Source organism: Etheostoma spectabile, chromosome 2 (assembly GCF_008692095.1).
Source record: "Etheostoma spectabile isolate EspeVRDwgs_2016 chromosome 2, UIUC_Espe_1.0, whole genome shotgun sequence".
Taxonomy (NCBI): domain Eukaryota; kingdom Metazoa; phylum Chordata; class Actinopteri; order Perciformes; family Percidae; genus Etheostoma; species Etheostoma spectabile.
Genome location: NC_045734.1, coordinates 28,968,070 through 28,983,229, shown reverse-complemented (window position 1 = coordinate 28,983,229; position 15,160 = coordinate 28,968,070). Strand labels below are relative to the sequence as shown.

Here is a 15,160-nt window from a genome sequence, read left to right as displayed (position 1 = left end):
TAAGCCATTTATCAGAAACCAAAGGGCTTTATGACTACATAACAATACATTTAACATTCTCTGTTGTTGTAAATTTGTATTTTTAAGTAGGCCTATCTGTATAGTAGGCCTACTTAATTATACCACTACTACTACTACTACTCTATCTATCTATCTATCTATCTATCTATCTATCTATCTATCTATCTATCTATCTATCTATCTATTATAGGCCACTTAATTAATTACACCTACTTAATTATACCACTACTACTCTATCTTTCTATCTATCTATCTATCTATCTATCTATCTATCTATCTATCTATCTATCTATCTGTCTATCACAGGCCACTTAATTAATTACACCTACTTAATTATACCACTACTACTCTATCTATCTATCTATCTATCTATCTATCTATCTATCTATCTATCTATCTATCTATCTATCTATCTATCTATCTATCTATCTATCTCCATCTACCTTACTTTTGCTCAGGATGGGTACCAGATCTGTCAGTCCGCGTCCTGCCTTCATCCTCTGACGGGCCAGCCCTCCTGCGTCCCGCCCTCAGCCCGGCTCCGCTCCGGCAGCATCCATCTCTGCACCGGGACACACAAACACACGGAGAGAGGCTGCGGGGAAACGGAACAGGCGACAGAACAGTAGGAAGGTGGTGGTGGTGGGGGGGGGGGGGGGATCACACAATCTGCTGCTGCCCCACATTGTAAAGGCGGTGCGTGTTAAACAACGCCACCAACCACCGTCTGTCCTTCATTATTTAAAGTGGACACCACAGCGGTGGTACTCCGGAGGTCCCAGTCGGCTCTTGGAGCGATGCGCCCTGCAGGACTGCGTGACCTGTAAAATGGTCTGATCTCCGCTGTGGACCCATCCGATCGCTGTTGTTGATGACAAGGGGGAGCATGAAGTTTGGGGTTGCGGTGTTGTGGTTCTCCCTGGTTCTCGGGAAGGCTACCATGCAAGGTAAGAATCGGGAACCACCTCTGTCTTTAAACAGTTGAAGCTGCGCTACTAGCATCTTCTATATCCAAACAAAGGGTGTTGACTCAGGACGCACAAGCCTTTTCACCCTGGTGAGGATTGGTTGTGTTGCGCGATCCCTTATTCATCAACAGGGTGTCCAGTGTGCAGCGTCCTGCCCAAAGCTTCTCAGGTGGTGAAATAGTCTGAAATAAGGAAATCAAATGCGGACATATTGTAGGCTATAATTCAGATGTGATCGCACTTTTAATCGTGCAGAGAGCAGAACATGTTGGGGTCAGGGGAGAGGAGCCCATTCAGGATTTACTGAATTATGGGAGCGCAGCGCCCCCTGGGGATGTGTGGCTGAGCATGGCTCAAATTAAAACATTGAAATGACTGGAGACATTATTGCAGGTACGGCTTTGTTATGAAAAGTAGAGAATGAAATATTGTGCAGAAAAGCAGACACTTCCAACTGCTGTGTGCTCTCTTCTTCCTACTGTGTGTGTGTGTGTGTGTGTGTGTGTGTGTGTGTGTGTGTGTGTGTGTGTGTGTGTGTGGTACAAGCTTACTCTCTAATCTTGAGATGGAGGGGCTATTGGCAGCACATGCTGTACATCACTCTTGCTGTATATTCATGCTGCGTGTTTGTGTGTGTGTGTGTGTGTGTGTGTGTGTTTGTGTGTGTGTGTCTGGGTGTGTGTGTGTCTGGGTGTGTGCTAGTGAGAGAGAAGTCATGACCAATTGATAAAAATGATTAACAGACACTGATGCGTGCGCGTCCACAGTAACGTTCAATCACATTATGTTTATAATGTATATTATGTCAGCAGGTTGGGATGCAGTGTCACGCTTGGATTTTAAAGGTTTAGTTCACCAACAAATTACAAAATAAAACTCACATCCCTCTAACGCCATGCAGATATATTGGCTTTTGTGTAGATATTCGCCTTTCGACGTATGTGCCGCCAACTCAATTAGCATGAATGGAACTTTTAATTGGAGCAGTCACAGCTTTTAAAACTTTGCCTTTAACCCCTTGTGTTGTCTTCTCGTCGACCTGCAACGTTTTGTAGCCTATTTCTCTGTCAAAATTTAAACTAAAATTGGTCGACACTTTTTCTCACTTTCCCCAACGTATTTGTCCCGTTTTTGAAGGATTTTGTTGGGTTTTTTTTGCACTTTTTCAATGTTCATTTATTCCCAAAATGATATAAAATTGAATAAAACACCCAAATTCATTGAAAGGAGTAAACTGATCATTTATTTTATGGAACCATCCACGTTATTTATATATTTTTTGACAATGCGGTTGAAACAAACCCAAATTTTATGATATAGAAACTTTATGAACACGGGTCAAATTTGACTCGAGGACAACAGGAGGGTTAAAAAACAACCACGACATGTCACAGTTACTTTGAATAATCCAGATATAACATGCTGACTGTTTCTTGGGTGGAAGTAGTACCAATGAAAACGACAGGTGTAGGCTATGTACAGTAATGTAACACACGCGTAGTCACCTCCGGTCATGTCATGCTCAGTGTCTGTGACATCCAACGACTACGTGGGAACCAACGCGTGTGTGCTCCCGTACAGTACAGCACATGCCTCAAAGGCCTTTTGACTGATGAGGTAAACCGTTATGAAAAGTCTTGGTTACCCTCAAGATATACCTGTCTTGTTGCATTGTGGGTAAAAAAGGGCAGTAAAGCTGGGATCCCTCTCTCTTTTGTAATGATTCTGTCTCTATTTTGAGTGTTCAAAAATGTCCCATTTTCCGAAAGTCTATGCATCTACAAGACACCAGTGATGACTGCATTGAGAAACAGTGTGAGGCCGCATTCACACACACTTAGGCGGTGTAGACAGTCTGGAAAAAAATGTAGGTCTTCCTATTCATTTTGAATAGGGGTAGTGTGTTAACCCTCATGTTGTCCTTGGGTCAAGACAACATTAAAAATATCCAAAACATTTGGAAAAAACACCAAAATTGTCAAAAAAAAGCACACGAAACATTAAAATAGTGACATTTTTTGGGGAAAAAGTGATAATAATATTGAAAAAAAAGTGACCATGGTTGACAGGAAGACAACACAAGGGTTAAGGCTGTGACGATGGGTGCCCACAGCGTCCTGCTCCAAAAAGTTGACAAAGAATTGAGCATTTGGAGAAACACAAAATGACATTACCCTGCGGTGGCCAATCATTTAACCGGCAATGATACACTTCATGCTGTTTTGTATCATGTTGCATTTTAATTCATCGCTCAATCATTTATTTCCTCGACTCTTTTTACTCTTGACCTGCTGTAGTCATTGAATTTCCCGGGTGCAGGATCAATGAAGTTGATCTTATCTTAACAGCCTGTCATTTGCACTAGTTTGTGAAGAATTGAATGAACCCCCCCTGCTTTCCCTCTCAGTGGTGCAACCCGTTGGTTCCACAGTGGCCAGACGTGGAAGGGACAATGGGATTGTATCGTTCAGTGTCCTTCATGGGGTGTTTTAGAATGAGGAAGAGGCAGGGTGTTTGCCTGGGTCACTCCTGTGTCTGTATCAATCATCAGCAAACTGTAAACTCTCTCACTCACACACACCCACACAGAGTGTATGCATATGCTGAACTATGTAATCCCCATCCCCCCAGCCATCAGACTCTACATTCTAATCAATACTATCCCCTTCACCTTGGCTAAATCAACCAAACATGCACGCACGCACACACGACTGCATGCAGAAATGAACACACGCACACACCCACACACAGTTTATATCTGAGTGAGAGAGTGGGCTCTTGTGGATGAATCCATTCCTGTGGGGGTTTTGGCTCCTGTGTTTTTGTTGATGAGGATCTTGAGAAAGAGTTGCTTCCTGTAGAGATGGTAGATAGGATTCAGCTGTCTGAGTGTACTGATGGCCCTTTTCAAGCCTTTACAGGGGATCTGATGCAACGGGAGGTAATGTGTTTGAGTCTGAACACAGGGGGGGGATAGAAGAGGAGCACGGGGTTGCACCACCCTCCTCTGAAATATGATCCCCCCTCCCCCGAGTCTTTAACAAAAAGAAATTAAAGTGTATATTTGTGACCATTTGGAGTAGATGGACTTGTTGTGGCCACAATAGGGTCAGGGTCAAGTATTATGAGATGGACTAAACCATTTTTGCGTCTAGTATTTTAATGGGATTTGTTTCCAATAAGCCTAATCCTTAAAATAGTAAATCAAAATGAATTTAAAGACATAAATGTAAAGACTGAAATGAATTTAAGGACAGCACACAACAGAAAAAAAAGAAATATACCTAACTAACTCATTGAAACAAATCCATCACTTAACCAAACAGGTGCCGTGGTAGTTTGGTTGAATCCCCCAAAAAAACATGGCAGTGTTACAGTAATATCATCAACTATATTAACTATAATTAACTATGATGAAACCTTTTCATTAGTAATGGTCTTTTTCTGTGACGAAGAACAGATGAAAACTAATTAAAAAGTAACCTTACAACAAACACAAACAGTAACCCAATAGGTGTAATTTTTCGTTAAAAATATATTAATTAAATTTGTATGTGAAATGGACAAAATAACTACTGTTCCTGGGGGCTCTGATCATACAGCCAGGAGATGGAGATGATAATGGATAATTAAAGGTGGCGATAGCTGTAGCCTCAAGAGGCTTTTAAGACAGAAAAATGAAGAATGCATGACAAAAAATGACACTACAACTAACAAAAACCAATAGACTCAAATTTGACTAAACTAAAATGTTAAAAACCAGGTACCAAAATGAACACTGTTCCATTGTATTGCTTGAAAAGATAGGGGCATCAGGTTAAAATACAAGCTTTTGTGCTTTTTCTTAGAATGCCCTTCATGAGTGGTGACACTTGTAAAATTAAAAAAAAAATAAAAATACCTGCAACTTCAAACCGGAGTTTCAACCTTGCAGAAGAAAGATAATGGTCCAGCTTATTGCATATGTTCTTTTACCATTCTTAATGTCTTTGTTCAGTGGAAATTCAGTTTAAATCAACCCCAAAACCAAACCGCATCTCTCCAGTGTGACTAATAGTAGCAGAATATAAAGTGTTGGATACCGGCTGAGAGGGATTCACTCAGAACCTTGTGTTAAGAAACAAGCTGGAATGGGAATTTGCTTCTTCTTGCTATCTGTTTGGCTGTCTGTTCTCATTCCCCTTTCCCCAGTTCACTTTTCCTTCTGTGCCAATCTCTACCCTGCCCTCTTGTTCTGTCTCTCTCAGACACTGAAGGGAATTGCTCTGGGTCACTCTGTATCACTCCTTCCCTTATCAGCTCTCTCCATTCCTCTGCTCCATTCCCCTTGTTTGAGAGGCTGTTGATTCAAACTTCTCTCCACTGTCTATCAGCCTCTGCTTCTGTTGCGGCACTACCATTGGCAATGCCAAATATCTTCTTCTCATGTAGTCCGATGCTCAGAGCTCAGAGTCGCTAGAGTTACTGAGGGAGGCTCTGTTGTGCAGCTCAAATACCGCATAACGCTCTGAGCGTCCAGCAAATGCCGCTGTCATCTGCTTCTTTCAGAGTGAGTTACAATGAGCAACGGGGAAGAGGTTCAGCGTCTTGCTCAAGGACAATTTAACAAAACAAATATAGCTATTGATGAACAAGTTGTCTGTCTGTTTGATCAAATATGCAAACTGTGGGCCACTGACGAGTCTTGGAACAGTCTGGCTGTGTATTTTTAAGTAAGTCAAACTAAACTGAGTTACAGTGTGTTTTCTGTAATTGTCTTCTTCTTATCCCAGCTGTCTGCACTTAAAAGGGGGGGTGATGCAGTGAAGGCACTGTTCCTTCATCGCATCGCCTCCTGCTCGGTGTGAGCGTCACTCTACGACTGACTACTATGTCTTGTGCCTGGCTGCACAGAGTGCTGGGAGCTCAACTAGTCTCCCCTGGCAGTTGTTCTGTCTGAGGTGATCATGTCAGCGTGATCATTTCGTCAGCCTTGGGAGCTTAGATGCATTCACGCGGCCATGACCAGCTGTCAGTCCAGGGTTGACTTTGTCTGTGTGTGTGTGTGTGTGTGTGTGTGTGACTCTAAGGCCCTGACTTAATTTTTTCCCTCCACTTGCTTTTGAGTCTTTGGGGAGGTGGTTCACTTTGTTGATGCGTGACTGTGTCTTTGTACGTTCTTCAACATGTAAGAAAAAGGGCGACAACAAAATCTGAAGTCACAAGCAGCAGCGACATCAAAACGTCAGTATCTCCACAAGATGTGTTCAGGCACAGTATTGAGTGTAACACAATGTCTACACAGGAAGCGTAGCAAAAGCAGCACATTAGCAGAGCAGCAGCCTCAGCTTCAGACTCATCTCGAATGTCGGCGCTGCTTAGAATCACATCCATAGCTATTTGTAGAGTCACACTATAACATTTTTTTTTTCTCCCAAGCTTGTCCTCATCACTACTCTTCTCTGGCTCCTTCCAGCTCAGGAAGACTTTGTGTCCCTGGCTGAGATGGAGGACTCCTTGTTGAGGAACCTGTTCAGGGGTTACCAGAAGTGGGTGCGGCCCGTCCAGCACTCCAACGACACTATCACTGTATGCTTTGGACTCAAGATCTCACAACTGGTTGATGTGGTGAGGAAACAACACCTGGATACGCAAACACACGGGAGGCATACAGCATACAGAAGTGTCAAGTTATTTCATTTTTGGCCTTCTCTATCGGCACATGCAAAGCTGTGCTCATACATGCTCAATGTATTTGTCAACCTGCATGAATACTACCTTGTGATGTTCATCCTGGTTCTTTGTTCTTTGTTTTCAACTCTATGGTGATCTTTAAGACCAGTTTGTGTTGTTGTGGTTCCTGTAATTGTGTTAGATGGGAAAGGGAATAGGTTTACTGTATATGAAATGGATATAATAGTTGATTTGAATGAAAGTGATTAGGCCATTCCCAGCAAAACATAAATAAATTGTTATTTTATTTTTTGATTTAAGCATTTGCATTTGATTTGTATGCAGCTTGTGAGCTTACTTTGCATTTTAGTTAAATTGAAAGAGGAGGAAGGAAAATCAATCAAATTAGGCTGACCTTTGAAAGGTCAATAGATAAAGCCCACTTTTAAAATCAAATCGTGAAGACATGGCCTCGGTGTCCTACATGGCAGCTCTGGCTCTGTCCATGCCATCCATTATGTATTATATTAATATTAGATAGATGAGGGTATTTTAAACTGTCTCTGCAGTGATCACATCCTGAGCGCCCTTGAGTAAAGTGGAACCGAACATAGAGGCTCTAATGCATCCAGGAGATCAACAGAACACACACACGTATGTTGTGCATAACTACACTGTTAAGGACGCTTTCTGCACACGTTGGAATTGCTTTTCGTAACATGGTTAATAAAGTCTGGTTACAGCCTTCTGACGTCGGAGGGTTACTTTTTGGAAAGAAAGGAAATGAGTAAGGAGAGAAGGATCACTGATCAAATAAGAATAGAGCCTAAAAAAGAGGACAGATGATTATTTTGAAAGAGGCAAGAAGAAAATAGAAAGAAGTTTTGTGGAGATTGTTCAGAAATGGCTAGGATGTTTAGGAAGGGACAGGATGTTACTATTTCATGTTAATACGAAATGATAAAATATAACCAGGCCAACACAACGCCAATACAAAGAAAGGCAGGTTTGGAGTAGAAGAGATGGAAATGGTTGGCTAATAAAGGAGTATAGAAGCAACACTGAGGACCAAATTGTGAGGATAAACAAGGAGGAGGGCCAGGAGCTGTGGGATTTAAAGGGGCACAGATAGGAAGATAGAGTTTAAAGAGGAGAGAAGAAGAAAGGTTACAAGACAGGTCCAAATTGGTCTTTCATAGCAGCGGAGGAAGTAATGCGGCCTTCAGGCTGAGAGGAACCAGATCACATTTATTATTCACACACACACACACACACACACACACACACAGAAAGCTGGTCCCACAACTCCACAGACGGCCAGGCTTTGATGTTGGTTCCTCTGCCATGCAGACATAACATTGATAAGAGTGCCATCTTGTGGTGGTATTTTAGCTAAATTACAGTGATAAAACCCATGCAGTCAGGTGTGCCTCAGGGCCTCTCGAGAGCAGACAAATCTATCCTATATATATTCTCTCTTCTCTAGTTTTACTCTTTATGTTCCTGCGAAGCATCTCCTGCAAAGAAACTCAACAATTTACATAGAAAAACCTTTTTGACCACCAGAAATTCATTACTGTCTTTGTCCTCCTCCTCTTCCTCCTCTCCATCACTCTCTTTCCAAGCCTCTTTCGTCCTTGTATACATACTGGACATATTTATACTTTGTATTGAGCAAATGAGCCAGCGGAACTTATTATGAACGCAACACTGTTGTTTTTGCCCCCATTTCTTATGAGCTGAACTCAAAGATCTAAGACTTTTTGTACAAAAGAGTGGCCTTTTATTGTGGCCACCCTAAGGCCCACCTGTGCAATAATCCTGCTGTCTTATCAGCATCTTGATATAGCACACCTGTGAGGTGGATGGATTATCTCTGCAAAGGAGAAGTGCTCACTAACAGATTTAGAAAGATTTGTGAACAACATTTGAGAGAAATAAGCCTTTTGTGTACATAGAGTCTTAGATCTTAGGGAAAATGGTACCAAAAACAAAACGTGTTGCATTTATAATTTTGTTCAGTGTATATTAGTATTGCCGGTGATATTGGGGAGTAACTTGTGCTTCTCTTGCTCATTAATGTAGATGTTGCCTGAAGCCAGGCCCTTAACCCCTGAGCTGTTCCTGTGTGCTTTCTTAGTGGCAAGAAAGAGAAGCAATTAACACATTCTGGGAAAAAAAATCTTCCTTTTTAACTAGGTTTAAGTACTTTCTTCTATCCCACTCAACTTTTTGTCTCCAGTTTCTGGTTTGCTAATCAACACCTCATTAGCCTCTTGTATTGTTCACAGTAAGCACCGCTAAGATGTATAAATGGTGAACTCATTTCTTTCCTGTATTCCTTCAGGATGAAAAGAACCAACTGATGACTACAAATGTCTGGCTCTGGCAGGTAAAAATGAACGCTAACATTTATAAAAAGCTGGCTTGTTAAATTGTCGGGTTCTATTTTAACATCTGGGGATTCTTAAAGTGTTTGGATTTTGGATTCTCCATGGCTGGAACGTTTAGGCAATAATCAGTTTATTAGCTCCAATGTGCTATGGTAACCTATAAAACATGCACACACGTCATATATAATGGTGTATGATGACTATTCAAGTTCTCACAAATGTAACGTAAATATGTTGTATATTCACATATTTCAAAATCTGCGATAAGAAGAGACATTTTCCATTTGCTTTGTGCAGTTAGTAGTCTGATTCTCTCCATGGAGCTGAAATGGAAAAGATGCATTTACAAGACTTGTTAAGCTAGTCTATATTCACAACGTTCCACTTCCGGGATTGCTCGAGGTCTGCCGGAAATTCCGCAGGATACACTCTTTTCACGTGGATATCCGTTAACCTTGGCTTTCTTTAAGTATTTAAAATTTTGATTGCCAATGAATCAGAGCACATTTTGCTGTGTGGACTAGCCAGACCCTCCTCCACATCGCTGTGGAGACAGGCCTGGCAAAGCAAGTCTAAGTCTCTTAGTGTCCCATTATGTTACTTTACGTACATTATTATTTATTTATTTAAAGGAGTGGGTTGACGTGAAGCTGAAGTGGAATCCAGATGACTATGGAGGTATTACATCCATTAGAGTGCCTTCAGAGACAATATGGCTGCCTGACATCGTCCTGTATGAAAAGTGAGTTAGGCAGCACTCTGCACACATCCGTAGCACATTCTGAGACAGTGCCTGAAAACTCTGATGCACACACATACATATTCCTTTCATATTGATCATCTTACCTTGCCTCCAATGTCTTCTCAATCCCCTTTCTTTCTCATCTTCTCCCAGTGCGGACGGTCGCTTCGAGGGTTCCCTGATGACCAAAGCCATTGTGCGCTGGGATGGTACCATAACATGGACTCCCCCCGCCAGCTACAAGTCCTCCTGCACCATGGATGTCACCTTCTTCCCCTTTGACCGACAGAACTGCTCCATGAAGTTTGGCTCCTGGACTTACGATGGAAACATGGTGGACCTGGTCCTGGTGGATCACTACGTGGACCGTAAAGACTTTTTCGATAACGGCGAGTGGGAGATCCTCAATGCCACAGGAGTACGGGGAAGCAGGGTGGATGGGGTGTACTGGTACCCATTTGTCACGTACTCCTTCATCCTCAAGAGATTGCCCTTGTTCTACACCCTCTTCCTCATCATCCCATGCCTCGGCCTCTCCTTTCTGACTGTGCTGGTGTTTTATTTGCCGTCAGACGAAGGAGAGAAACTGTCACTTTCCACGTCAGTGCTGGTGTCGCTCACTGTGTTCCTCTTGGTCATAGAAGAAATCATCCCTTCATCCTCAAAGGTGGGTTTCCTAAGATGCTAGAAGGCAACTTCCATTTAAAAAGTTTCTACTGGGCTATAATATTGAAATATATCCTACTTTTTCCTGTGTTCACTTATCTTAATTGGAATCTTAATTGCAGCATGCCCAGATCACGGCTATGGCCCTCTGAATTAACTGCAGCTTAAACTGCATGTCAACTCAATTAAGAAGACTTCAGAAACATCTCAGTTCAATACAGAATACTACAGAGCTCCAAAAAGACAATGACTGCATCCAAAATCACGTACTTTTCACTATACTGTACACCAATCTATTTCATATTATTTATTGAGGATTATTTTATATCAAATCCCCTCACAATGCAAAGTGAAAAAAGTACCACACATACACTAATACAACTTAGAGCTGGGCATTATATTGATATTATATCGATATCATGATGTGAGACTAGATTTGGTCTTAGATTTTGGATATCCTTATATTGTAATATGACATAAGCATTGTCTTACACTGGTTTTAAAATCTGTATTGCAGTAAAGTGATTTCATATCTGAACTTACCAGACTGTTGTTATTTACTTTTACCCACTTAGTCATTATATCCACATTACTGACAATTATTTATCAAAAATCTAATTGTGTAAATAGTTTGTGAAAGCCCCAATAGCTAACACTACAACATCGGTGGTATCGATATCGAGGGATTTGGTCAAAAATATCGTGATGTATGATTTTCTCCATATCGCCCAGCGACACCAGCTACTACCGTCATGCATTGTGGGTTAATTCTAATGACTTTGGGAATCCTCTGATGTCTAGCACCACCACAGTTACCACCCATTCAGTGAAATAGCTTGACATCTACTTGATTTACTGGAGCAAACCTTTGTACAGGCATCATGGTTCCTAGACGATGAATCCTAATCACTTGGTGATCTCTTAAATTCTTTCTCTTGAAGTGCCACCATGAAGTGGACATTCTTGTTTGTGAGTGAAGCATTTAGAAAAACCATTTGATGGATTGCAGAATAATTGTAGCAACGCCTTGACCTTTCATCTAGCGCCATTTTCAGGTCAAAATTCTTTCCAAATGCCTGCAAAACTACTCTGGTGATTCCATGGCTGGTGGGCAGTGCTTGGTTTTGGCTCAGTTGTTTTCAAAAAGGATCTAGGTTAGCTACATTGCTAACATTGAGGCGAAAAATATCCAATGCAGTAACAGAATCTTGATTTCAGCGCTACCTAGTTTGACAATTTGATCTCAGTTCATGAGCACTCCTCAGCTTTGATTGGTTGTTTTACTTTGGCGCGGTGAAGGCACTAGGGGGAGGCAATAGATCTAGATTTCATCCACAGATAATCTGTCTCATGTACTACTGTCAAGATAGAGTGACAGTTTCAGTAAAAAAATAAATAAAAAAACTTTTAAAAAACTTACCAACTGCAGCATTAATATTTTTAATGGGACACTCAAACTTTGGACAGCTCTCTCCAGAGCCACAGGAGACATTTCCAGGCTGAGTGGTACTCCTTGTGAAGAGCAAACTGAACGTCAAGTGATAAAAATGGTGGAGTGTCCCTTTAAGAAGCAGACAATGTGAAGTTTTTACATTTTGTGATGTAGTAAATAAACTAATTTCTTGTCATGAATTCCTTTTGTTCCCATCCTTATTTCTTTAGGAAATAAAACATATGTCAAACAGAGTCAACTGTGTAACTGATTCAGTAACCTCTACATGTCTCCACCTCCAGGTGATCCCGCTGATCGGAGAATACCTTCTCTTCATCATGATCTTTGTCACTTTCTCCATCATCGTCACCGTCTTTGTCATCAAGGGCCCCCCACCTCCTCGTTTTTTACCCCCATCCCCCCCTGGGTAAAGACCCTTTTTAGAGACTGCCAAGCGTTAAGGGAACACTGACAGGTAACATGGGATCAACTTTAGAAATGGTTTGACATTTGGGGAAAAAATGCTTGTTCACTTTCTTTCAAAGAGTTAGAGGAGAAGATTAGCGTAGTTTAGCATAATAATTTGAAATGGGGAAACACCCATTTTTACCATTATTGCCCGGCAATTAGCTGGCCCCTTAAGTTATGGTCCCTGGCCAAGAATGCTGACACATAACCCTTGTGAAATGGAAAATTGTCGTTTTAACTGGTTTTTTAATTGGATTAAACCAACAGATTAACTTTTAATCAGTTAGATTAGACTGTGGTGGCAGATTTGTACTTTGGACAAGCCGGGTATAATTTTCCCTTTTTTTTTTTTTTAACCCAGGCAAGCACCTTTTCCGGGTGGTAGCTTCATTAGGTGAAAAAAAGATGGTATAAATACCCCATCTAACCCCAGCAAGAAGGAAATAAGGTTTTTCCCAAAAAACTAACTTTTAAATTATTATCTCCCGGGGCCCCATTAATCTAATTTCCCCAAATTTTCCCCTTTAACCCCCAACAAGAAAAAAAAAAACTTATTCCAAAAAAATCAACTTTTATTATTGCCGGCACAATTGAAGATCATTTTAAAATAAATGAAAAATGTTGTCCATTACCCTCAGATACCCTTCCAGATATGGGAGCGCACCCCGGAGCTGGGCGAAAAGGTGGGGGGAGGGGGGACCCTAGCCAGCAGAGAGGCCCCCTTGCAGGGAAAGAGGACGAGAACCAAGCCTGGCTGGCCATGCTGGAGAAAGCAACCAGTTCAGTTCGCTACATCAGCCGTCACATCAAAAAGGAGCACTTCATACGGGAGGTGTGTGGGCAGACAGACTTATCTTTTTACTTTTATTTTCTTTTTACGATTAGTATTTACCCCACATTAATATTTAAGTATAATCTGGACCAGTAAGCACTTTTATATTTTTTATATTTGCCATTTTTCCACTTAATCTCCACTGTCTTAAGTTGACTGCTGTGTGATATACAGTATGCCTCTTTACCTTTCTCCCATATGTGTGTGAGGACTCTACTGCAAACATAATCTACTTCTGGGTGGACAATTTTAAGATCAGTCCAGGGACAACGGATGAAAAATAGCCTTTTAGCTAAATCTGGTGCATTTACAGTAATGTTAATTAATGTGCACTGTCCCTGTCAGATAAATTAATAAATTAAATGAATTCAAATAAACTAACTTGAACGTGAGACATGGGGAAAAAGTGTTTGCTTGCATATATTTTTCAAACTGTTACAGCTTACTGTTTGTTAAAATTATCTAATTTGCTCTATAATTGCCATTCAACTGACACAAAGTAGTTCCTTTGTCCTGAATAAGGGATGTTTTCACTGTGAAAAGGGCTTGAGGCTGACACAGATTCAAACCTGTGGACCTTTGTTGTGTGTGTGTGTGTGTGTGTCTCTCTCTCTCTCATTCAGGTTGTTCAAGACTGGAAGTTCGTGGCTCAGGTGTTGGACAGGATTTTCCTGTGGGCTTTTCTTACAGTGGCAATCCTTGGAACAGTCCTAATCTTCACGCCTGCTCTGCAGATGTATTTCAGCACACCTTGATGCACACACACAAACTCACAAATGCTCTCCAACAGCACATTCATGTTTTCCAGTTTGTCCAGTCTGACTTATTGATGATCTCTAAAAAACATTCACACTGTATACTTCTTTTGTAGAAACAAGCTCGAGCTACACACTTTTATGGTTTGCAACCTGTAATGACTACTGCAAACTGCAGTGTTCCACATGCAACTTGTCATTCGTTGTAAGGTGCGTGCACAGGAGTCCAAGGGAATGAAAGCAATAAGCAGGTTATCGTAGCGTGTATTATTTGAGTATTCATGTTTGTATAAATGTAACATTGTAATTATACATGCAACAACATGCACACTATCACTCCATGCATAATTAGTTGTTTTGTGTCACATGCACCATGTTGTCCAGCCAGCTGTATGTACTGTAATGATGATAATGATTAAAAGAAATGTAATTAATGTGCTAAATACATTTTCCAGCCTTGTTTTTCAGGCTATCTTAGTCTGGATCAACGAAATGACATTTCCAGGATAATTATCTGACATCCTGTGCGTGGTTAACATGCCCGGTGTCCCTCACTTTCTGCATGTTTCTTAAACTCTGTTCGCTTCAGGAAACAACAACAAATGGCAAGTTATGAAGATAATTTGGTTTTGCAATAAGACTGGTCTTCTTGGTTCTTTTGGGGAATGATTGTAAAGATTTCAGTCGCAATACTATAGTCACTGTGTCCACGTTCTGACACGTTTTATCAAAATATCTGCTCAAATGCGAATATAAATGATCTATTCATGTTTTTAGTTTAAGGTGTAAAACGAAAGTGTAACTTCTTACTTTCCAAACAGTAGATCATTTTAACTGTTAAACTGCTACCCTTGGCCATAGCGGACACCCCTATCTTCTCGCTGTAAACACTGGTTTTTCGGGGGTGTTAAGTCCCATTGATGCTTGGGGTCCCCAATGCTGTTAAAACTACCAGATCGTACATCCGTCCTTCACAATAAAATGACAAAACCCCTTCCCAAAACCATTTTGCAGAGCCACCATGTGTGCATCAGAGCTGAGCGTCGCCCAAGATGATTGTGATGTGTTTATGTAACGGTGTGTTTAAAGAAATGCAAACAACCCAGACCTTACTCCACAGCGTTGTGGGGATACTAGCTCTGATAATGTGAGACTAAGGCTATGCTTATAACCGGGCAACGTGGGCAACTACCCCGGGGAGGACTGTAGGTTCAGGGCAGGGCAATTTGTT

General features: G+C 41.2%; 1 pseudogene; it reads left to right on the top strand.

Annotated features, from left to right (window-relative positions):
* Positions 1-496: 496 nt before the first annotated feature.
* Positions 497-14,372, top strand: LOC116702321 (neuronal acetylcholine receptor subunit non-alpha-3-like; annotated as a pseudogene).
* The last annotated feature ends 788 nt before the right edge of the window (positions 14,373-15,160 follow it).